This window comes from Procambarus clarkii, unplaced genomic scaffold (assembly GCF_040958095.1).
Source record: "Procambarus clarkii isolate CNS0578487 unplaced genomic scaffold, FALCON_Pclarkii_2.0 HiC_scaffold_95, whole genome shotgun sequence".
Lineage (NCBI taxonomy): Eukaryota > Metazoa > Arthropoda > Malacostraca > Decapoda > Cambaridae > Procambarus > Procambarus clarkii.
In genome coordinates, this window is record NW_027189128.1 from 3,553,722 (window position 1) to 3,564,230 (window position 10,509).

Here is a 10,509-nt window from a genome sequence, read left to right on the forward strand (position 1 = left end):
GCAAGTTACCATCTAATTATAAACGAATGAAGTATTTAATAAAAATAATTTATTTAAGAATAAGGAAGAATAATTTAGTTATGAGCAGAATAATAATTATATATTTTTAGCCGAAGTAACTATCAATTATTTACATTTACGTTGAAGAGATAAACAATAAAAAGCACGCGTAAATTGCCATTCCTCGTCAGCGCGAGCGACCGCAGGTATAAAACCTGCGGCCTTCGTTAGGTTGGCCTCAGTGGCTCCCAGGTCCCAGAGAGAGACAGAGTGGGTTCAGTGGCTCCCAGATCCCAGAGTGAGACAGAGTGGTTTCAGTGGCTCCCAGGTCCCTGAGTGAGACAGTGTGGCTTCAGTGGCTCCCAGGTCCCAGAGTAAGACAGAGTGGCTTCAGTGGCTCCAGGTCCCAGAGTGAGACAGTGGCTCCCAGGTCCCAGAGTGAGACAGTGGCTCCCAGGTCTCAGAGTGAGACAGTGGCTCCCAGGTCCCAGAGTGAGACAGTGGCTCCCAGGTCTCAGAGTGAGACAGTGGCTCCCAGGTCTCAGAGTGAGACAGTGGCTCCCAGGTCTCAGAGTGAGACAGTGGCTCCCAGGTCTCAGAGTGAGACAGTGGCTCCCAGGTCTCAGAGTGAGACAGTGGCTCCCAGGTCCCAGAGTGAGACAGTGGCTCCCAGGTCTCAGAGTGAGACAGTGGCTCCCAGGTCTCCGAGTGAGACAGTGGCTTCCAGGTCTCAGAGTGAGACAGTGGCTCCCAGGTCCCAGAGTGAGACAGTGGCTCCCAGGTCCCAGAGTGAGACAGTGGCTCCAAGGTCTCAGAGTGAGACAGTGGCTCCCAGGTCCCAGAGTGAGACAGTGGCTCCCAGGTCCCAGAGTGAGACAGTGGGTCCCAGGTCTCAGAGTGAGACAGTGGCTCCCAGGTCCCAGAGTGAGATAGTGGCTCCCAGGACCCAGAGTGAGACAGTGGGTCCCAGGTCCCAGAGTGAGACAGTGGCTCCTAGGTCCCAGAGTGAGATAGTGGCTCCCAGGTCCCAGAGTGAGACAGTGGCTCCCAGGTCCCAGAGTGAGACAGTGGCTCCCAGGTCCCAAAGTGAGACAGTGGGTCCCAGGTCTCAGAGTGAGACAGTGGCTCCCAGGTCTCAGAGTGAGACAGTGGCTCCCAGGTCTCAGAGTGAGACAGTGGCTCCCAGGTCCCAGAGTGAGACAGTGGCTCCCAGGTCTCAGAGTGAGACAGTGGCTCCCAGGTCTCAGAGTGAGACAGTGGCTCCCAGGTCCCAGAGTGAGACAGTGGCTCCCAGGTCTCAGAGTGAGACAGTGGCTCCCAGGTCCCAGAGTGAGACAGTGGCTCCCAGGTCTCAGAGTGAGACAGTGGCTCCCAGGTCACAGAGTGAGACAGTGGCTCCCAGGTCTCAGAGTGAGACAGTGGCTCCCAGGTCTCAGAGTGAGACAGTGGCTCCCAGGTCTCAGAGTGAGACAGTGGCTCCCAGGTCCCAGAGTGAGACAGTGGCTCCCAGGTCTCAGAGTGAGACAGTGGCTCCCAGGTCTCAGAGTGAGACAGTGGCTCCCAGGTCTCAGAGTGAGACAGTGGCTCCCAGGTCCCAGAGTGAGACAGTGGCTCCCAGGTCTCAGAGTGAGACAGTGGCTCCCAGGACCCAGAGTGAGACAGTGGGTCCCAGGTCTCAGAGTGAGACAGTGGCTCCCAGGTCCCAGAGTGAGACAGTGGCTCCCAGGTCCCAGAGTGAGACAGTGGGTCCCAGGTCCCAGAGTAAGACAGTGGCTCCCAGGTCCCAGAGTGAGACAGTGGCTCCCAGGTCCCAGAGTGAGACAGTGGCTCCCAGGTCCCAGAGTGAGACAGTGGCTCCCAGGTCTCAGAGTGAGACAGTGGCTCCCAGGTCCCAGAGTGAGACAGTGGCTCCCAGGTCCCAGAGGTGGATGGTGACCACGGGTCGTGTTGTATGTTGTCTCTGGTGAAGATTTATATGTGCAACGCTTATTGATGAGTGTGGGTCTCATCATTTTTGTGTGATCCGTATTTACCTCACCAATACAAGTCGATGTAAACAATAACGTCGTTCTTAGACATAACATTGATGGATGTTAATGGGATCTGGGAAAATTTATTTGAAAACTGCATTTTTAGACATTACCCATTATATATCGGTGGACAGTCTAGGATATGATCGGTAGACAGTCTAGTATATGGTCGGTTGACAGTCTAGGATATGATCGGTAGACAGTCTAGGATATGGTCGGTGGACAGTCTAGGATATGGTCGGTGGACAGTCTAGGATATGGTCGGTGGACAGTCTAGGATATGGTCGGTGGACAGTCTAGGATATGGTCGGTGGACAGTCTAGGATATGGTCGGTGGACAGTCTAGGATATGGTCGGTAGAGAGTGTAGCATGTAATTGGGGTACAGCCTAGTATGTGATCGATGAATATTCTAGGCTATGTCTATGAAGTACTTTGTCAAAGTCTTTCTGACAGTCTGAGAAAATGAAGTCTGATCACCCTACTCTTTCTTGCATAAATATTGTCTATTAAACCTGTGATGCAGGGTTTACCATCCATAAACCCATGATGGTGGCGTACATATATATATTGTATATATAATACGACCAGCTTGAATCGTCCTAAAACCATGTGATTCAGAAAAACTCTTCCTCGTGAAGGGTTCGAACCTCAGACAACCAGGCACTCATACACACTTGCATATTCAGTACCATATCCACTAGACCACAACTGACTGTTAAAAAATTGGTAGTTTGTTAGACTTTTAACCCAGTTGCGAACAGCACTCGGTGGCCAACGGGCACAGATATTTTGAAAAAATCAATTTATTATTTGAAGAAAACGTGTGAATCATTTATATTACAAGCTTGAATGGGTCTCAAGCCATATGCATCAGAAAAAGTCTTCCTCGTGAAGGGCTCGACACCCCAGAAGGATTCAAACCCAGACAGCCAGGAGCACTATGCACCATGGCGTACCTGGTACCATAACCACTCGACCACCGTGACTGTACAAAAGTCATTGGGAACCGAGGATATATTCCTAACGACCCGACAGCACTTGGTGGTAAGCTTGGGCATAGATATTTCATCGAATCACGTGAGTAACAGAAATACAAACAAGCTTGAATGATTCCCAAGCTTTAATGCAACTGAAAACTCCACACCCCAGAAGGATTCGAACCCAGATAGCCAGGAGCACTATGCGCCATGCCATACCTGGTTCCGCACCATTCCATTAAATGCTTAAGCTCTAAGCTTCACTGGTACCATTGCATAGCATTCAAGCTCGTTCGCATTTGTGTTGCTCACGTGGCCCCACAAAGTGAGGTAATTCGATGATATATCTATACCCAAGCTTACCACCAAGTGCTGTCATGTCGTAGGAGATACAGCCTCGGCTACCAATGACTTTTGTACAGTCACGGTCACGGTGGTCGAGTGGTTAAGGAAACAGGTACGCCATGGTGCACAGTGCTCCTGGCTGTCTGGGTTCGAATCCTTCTGGAGTATGGAGTTTTCAGTTATATATATATATATATATATATATATATATATATATATATATATATATATATATATATATATATATATATATATATATATATATATATATATATATTGGTAGCAGTCTTTCCTGTAGACATATATTATTAAATATGACCGAAAAAGTAAGATTAATAATTCTAACACAAATTTTCTCTATGTTTCTTATATTTCTTTTCACTGTTGATGGTAACTGAAAAATCAATTATCCAAAATTCATTTTTATTTCTAGTCTGACGCGCACTTGAACGCGTTTCGTAATAACTTATTACATTTTCAAAGACTTTAGTTTACACACACACAACTATAACTTGCAGACACTAAACAGAGTTTAAACAGCTTTGATTTTATACCTGCATTTGGGTGAGGTGATTTGTTACAACAGTTTTGGATGAGGTGAATACAAACTAAACAACATAAGACAGTTTTGTCTTGTGTTGAAAGTTTGTTTTCCTGGCCACGCGTTGCTGTGGTTCAGCAACCTTTCCCTGTCTCCCAGTCGTCCCCACCATTCCCCCTTCCCCTGTGTCACCTCATCCTCCCAACAATTCTGCTCTCCCCTATTGCCTCGTCCTCCCCACTATTCCTCCCCTCCCCCATCTCTTTGTCCTCCCCAACATCCCTCACTCCAGTGTCCGCTCGTTTCCTAACCATTCCCCACTTCTCCCCACCGTCTCCCACTCCCCCATCCCCCTGGTCCTCCCTTCCATTCCCCCCCCCCCTCATCCCCCTCGTCCAATCCACCAACCCCCACTCCTCTGTCCCCTTGTCCTCCCCATCATTCTCCATTTCCCTATCCCCTCGTCCCCATTATCCCCAACTGCCCCGTCCCCTCGTTCTCCCCTCTATTACCCTTTCCGCTGTCTCCTCTTCCTCCCCACCATCCCCCACTCCTGTCCCCTTGTTCTCCTCATCATTCCCCACTTCCTTGTTCGATGCATTAACAATCGATCTGATGTTTCCATCAGAAAATTGGGAACATCAAATGATCTGATGTTCCCATCACTGAAATATAAGAAAAACAGTTAAAAGAACGATATTAAAATAAATGAAAAAATACAAAAATAAACTATATTCATGAAATGAAAACTATACTCACGAAATGAACGGTATGGTAAACAACACAGGTCAATTCCAACACAATTCACATAAAATAATTAAATCAAAATCAAAATATATCAAAATCTATGAAAATTCAATTTATCAATGCAAACAGAAATATTGAAATGGAATTGTAACATATTTAGTATAGCATGTGTGTTGCTCTTACATGCAACAGAAGGCGCTGTTTTTCAAGAGAAGCATATTTTACCTGTCACAGTGTGGCATCTATACTTATACTTATGAAATGAACGGTATGGTAAACAACACAGCTCAATTCCAACACAATGTCACACAAATTAATTCAATAAAAAATTAAATATATCAAAATCTATGAAAATATAATTTATTAATGCAATCGGAAACATTAAAATGGAATTCGTGAAATATTTAGTATAACGTGCATGTTGCTATTATGGGCAACAGATGGCGCTGTTTTTAAAAAATAATCTTTTTACCTGTCAGAGAGCTGGCATCTTTATAGTAGGTATATTAAAAGACGCGCCTATTCGAATGCAACGTTGTGTCGAAATTTCAAAGCAATCGGTAAAGAGGTTTCGAAGATTTCCCTTACATGATAAACACAGTTTTTCAAAAAAAGCATTTTTTTTTACTGTCACAGACGTGACATCTATATAGTAGGTAAATAAAAACCTGCTCGGATGCGAATGGAACGCTGTGTGAAAATTTCAAAGCAATCGGTGAAGAACTTTCGGAGATTAGTGGTTATGCACAAACGAATATTTCCATTTTTATTTATATAGATGTGATGAACATAGTTATCACTGCTCTTACCCATTTTTTCACATAAATAATTTCTCTCAGTCCTTAGCAAGAAGAAGGTCAGGCGGGGAATCTCTTTACTTGATTCTGTAAGAGTATTTCTTAATTTAAAAGCTTTGGAATGCAACAGGAAAAAACGAATAAAAATATATAATGATGACTTCAATTTAATCCAATTTTCATTTCTCTCATATTGCAGGCTGAAAAAAGGCTATAAGGGCAGTAAGAAACAGAAAAGGGAGAATTGGACATGGAACGGAAAATAAAAGAATGACCTTAACCTCGACGTTGTGGAGCAAGGTGACACTAAACAGGAAACCGAAGCTGACGAGGAAGTCGACATGATAACTATTGCTGAGCTAATCTGGGAGAAGAGGGATGCTGGAGTGATCGAGGAAGAAGAGGAAGGGGAGAAGGGAGAGGAAGTAAGACTCTAAATACTTTAATAAGAGCAACTACTAGAACAATTGATGTTCTAGTAGTTGTTATTATTGGTGTTCTAATTTCTAACTAATAGGAGTTAACTATAAATATTATTGTTAGTTTTATTTGGCCTAAATTAGTCTCGCTCATGCAAGTCGGCGTTCAATCCCCGACAGTTCAAGTGTGTGGGCACCATTCCATCCCCCCGTTCCAGATCCTTATCCTGATTCCTATAAAGTGCTATATAGTCGCATTGGCTTGGCGCTTTCCCCTTATAGTTCATGCCTTGACCAAGCGCTTTGAAATGCGTTCCGATATCCCTTGTTAATATTTTCAAAGACAGAGTTCGAGTGACTACAAAGTTTCTTGCTTCATGATTTATTCCCTAGGATGAGGTGAAGGTGATTAGGTGAAGGGAATGAGGTGAAGATGACTAGGTGAAGGGAATGAGGTGAAGATGACTAGGTGAAGAGAATGAGGTGAAGGTGACTAGGTGAAGGGAATGAGGTGAAGATGACTAGGTGAAGGGAATGAGGTGAAGATGACTACGTGAAGAGAATGAGGTGAAGGTGACTAGGTGAAGGGAATGAGGTGAAAGTGACTAGGCGAAGGAAATGAGGTGAAGGGAATGATGTGAAGATGACTAGGTGAAGAGAATGAGGTGAAGGTGACTAGGTGAAGAGAATGAGGTGAAAGTGACTAGGCGAAGGAAATGAGGTGAAAGTGACTAGGTGAAGGTGAATCCCATCACATGTCCATTATGTTTTTTCAATTTCCTGTTTGCATGATGGCTGGGGCAGTATGCTGTATGTTCCGTCGTGTTCTTGAAGTTGGCAGAGTGTAATTTGGTGCTAGTTGGCTATTGATACTTGATCAATCAATTGCTCATATACACAAAGCGAACCAAGTTGTCTTGGTGTGCTTGGTATATATAGAAGCTAGAAAAAAAATGAAAAATTCTCGATCGTATTCCTATTTCCTTCAACTCTAATGGATTGACCCCACGTCATCAGTTCCACCTACCTTAGATGGATGGAACCATTGTACGAACGTCACCTCACCACACGTTTGTCCTCCTTAATGTGGATGGCACCATTAACCCCACTTCAACTCGTCAGAAGTTCCTGCTCCCTCAGGTGGATGGCAACTAACTCTTCTTTATGTGGCTGGCACCTGTGATCCCACGTCATCTCTATAATTTTCACCCCCCATCACGTAGATGACACTGTTGGCCCAGCTTCACCTTACCACAAGCTCCTCCTCTCTCAGGTAGATTTCAGCATTCGCCCTAAGAAAATCTTTGTCCCCATTAACCTTGCGTCACCAGATAACGAGTTCCTTCCGCCGTCTTCTGGTACATGATACCACTGAGCCACCTACCTCATCACATGTTTCTTCTCCCTCAGATCAATGACACCAATGAGCCTTCTTTACCTCAACGCAACCTCTTCCGGGTCGCCTCCCTTAAGCTGCAGAGAGCCTCTAAGTCGGTGCCCTCTGCCAGCAAACCAAATCACAGCACCACCACAACCATCTAAATCTCTGCCATGCAGACCGAGATCAGCAGCTCTACCATTGATAACTGGCTGTCAGAGAGCCCGAGGGGCAGGTCCAACACTTGATAAGTGGCTGTCAGAGAGCCCGAGGGGCAGGTCCAACACTTGATAACTGGCTGTCAGAGAGCCCGAGGGGCAGGTCCAACACTTGATAACTGGCTGTCAGAGAGCCCGAGGGGCAGGTCCAACACTTGATAACTGGCTGTCAGAGAGCCCGAGGGGCAGGTCCAACACTTGATAACTGGCTGTCAGAGAGCCCGAGGGGCAGGTCCAACACTTGATAACTGGCTGTCAGAGAGCCCGAGGGGCAGGTCCAACACTTGATAACTGGCTGTCAGAGAGCCTGAGGGCAGGTCCACCACTAGATAACTGTCTGTCAGAGAGCCTGAGGGCAGGTCCATTACTAGATAACTGGCTGTCAGAGAGCCTAAGGGCAGGTCCATTACTAGATAACTCTCTCTCAGAGAGCCTGAGGGCAGGTCCATTACTAGATAACTGGCTGTCAGAGAGCCTGAGGGCAGGTCTACCACTAGATAACTGGCTGTCAGAGAGCCTGAGGGCAGTTCTACCACTAGATAACTGGCTGTCAGAGAGCCTGAGGGCAGGTCCACCACTAGATAACTGTCTGTCAGGAGCCTGAGGGCAGGTCCACCACCTGGTAACTCTCTCTCAGAGAGCCTGAGGGCAGGTCCATTACTAGATAACTGGCTGTCAGAGAGCCTGAGGGCAGGTCTACCACTAGATAACTGGCTGTCAGAGAGCCTGAGGGCAGGTCTACCACTAGATAACTGGCTGTCAGAGAGCCTGAGGGCAGGTCCACCACTAGATAACTGTCTGTCAGGAGCCTGAGGGGAGGTCCACCACCTGGTAACTCTCTCTCAGAGAGCCTGAGGGCAGGTCCATTACTAGATAACTCTCTGTCAGAGAGCCTGAGAGCAAGTCTTGATACTCGTTTATTTTAATGATAGTCTTAACCTAAAAGCAACTATGGTGTGATTGAGAATTTTCGCGCCTTGTTCAGTGTCATGAGTTTAAAAAGGTTCAAAATCTGAGATGTGTTATCAAGAGTGTTAAAAGCAAGTGCTCGTATCCTACCTCAGCTCATCTGAAGCCTGCATCTAGAAACTCATTTATTTCATGAGAATGTACTTTGAAACTATCACATAGGGAACTATCATATAGGAACTCTCTGTCTCTCCCCAGCACTTCAAATAATACAATTTGATAAAATTTTGGTCTGTAAGTTGTTGCTAATTATATTTCTGATCTTGATGATGGCAATGTTTACTTACTATGTTGTTACTGTGACTTATATAATTAAGTAATTTTTATGTACACTTTCCAAGTTATAAATATACTATAATATTCAACAATTTAATATTCAATAGTCTTTGATTGGGATGATTGATATTCAACACATGATAAGTATTGTATCTTCAAGACCACTATATTTAGTTTGTGATCACTTGTTTGGAAGAATCTTGTTATCCAGCCAGTTAATTTTCTTGCTGTTGTGACTGTATGTTTATTTATTCTTTAACTAGCTGTACTCGGCCACAGCAACCTTCCCCCGTTCTCCCAGTCCTCTCCACTATTACCTATGCTCCATCCCCTCATCCTCCCAGCAATTCCTCACTTACCCGTCCCCTCGTCCTTTCCACCAACCCACACTCCTCTGTCGTCTTGGCTTCCCCACCATTCTCCATTCCCCTATCCCCTCGTTCCCACCATCCCCTCGTCTTCCCCACCATTACCCCCTCCCCTGTCCTCTCGTCCTCCCCAAAATCCCCCACTCCTGTCCCCTGGTCCTCCCCAACATTTCCAACTCCCTGGTTCGATGCATTACCAAACGATTTGAGGATCCTATCAGAAAATTAAGAACGTCAAATGATCTGATGTTCCCATCACTTAAATATAAGAAAAACAGATAAAAAAACGAAATGAAAACCAATGAAAAAATACAAAAATGAACTATACTCAGGAAATGAACGGTATGGTAAAAAAAAACAGCTCAATTTCAGTGCAATGTCATACAAAATATATTAAATCAAAGTGAAAATAAATTGAAATTTATGAAAATTAAAAGTGTCAAAGATATCAGAAACATTAATATGAAATCATAACATATTTAGTATAGCGTGAGTTGCTATTACGTGCAAGAGATGGCACAGTTTTTCAAAAAAGCATGTTTTTACATGTCACAGGTGTGGCATCTATATAGTCGGTATATAAAATCACGCGTGTATTTGAAAGGAAAGTTGTGTCAAAATTTAAAAGCAATCGATGAAGAACTTTCGGAGATTTCAGCATGTATTGCTCTTACGTCCAACAGATGGCGCTGTTTAAAAACAAAGCACGATTTTTCCTGTCACAGGTGTGGTATGCATATAGGAGGTATATAAAAACACGCGCCTATTCGAATGCAACGTTGTGTCAAAATTTCAAACCAATCGGTAAAAAGGTTTCAAAGATTTCCCTCCCATTAAAAACACATAAAAAATACAGTTATTAAAAAAAAAGCATGTTTTTTCCCGTCACAAACGTGACATCTATATAATATGAATATAAAAACCTGCTCGGATGCGAATGGAACATTGTGTGAAAATTTCAAATCAATCAGAGAAGAACTTTCTGAGATTAGCGGTTTTGAACTAGCAGATATTTATATTTTTATATATATAAAAATATATATATGTGCCAGCAGCACGCGGTCAGGTGATGGCCGGGTACTGCTAGTATATATACCTGTCCCCTGGAACCTTCCCTGTTCCCCAGTTCCCCCCCTCAACCGTCTCCGCGGCCTCCCCATCATCCCTAACTCCCCCATCCCCTCGTCCTTCTCCACCATTATCCCCTGCCTTGTCCTCCCCACGTTTTCTCGCTTCCATGCCCTAGTCATCCCCACCATTCGTCACTCCCTCGTCCGATGTCTTCCCAAATGGTCTGATGTTCCCATCAGAAAATTGGGAACATCAAGTGATCTGATGTTCCCATCACTGAAATATAAGAAAAACATTTAAGAAATGAAATGAAAATATGAAAAAGTAAAAAATAAACTATACTCACGAAATGAACGGTATGGTAAACAACA

General features: G+C 44.5%; 1 long non-coding RNA gene across 1 annotated transcript; it reads left to right on the forward strand.

The window, feature by feature from the left end:
* Positions 1-210: 210 nt before the first annotated feature.
* LOC138360110 (uncharacterized) lies at positions 211-8,803 on the forward strand. The gene is made up of 3 exons (XR_011226203.1): positions 211-374; positions 5,639-5,864; positions 7,269-8,803. It is a non-coding gene; the product is annotated as an uncharacterized lncRNA (long non-coding RNA).
* Positions 8,804-10,509: the final 1,706 nt, after the last annotated feature.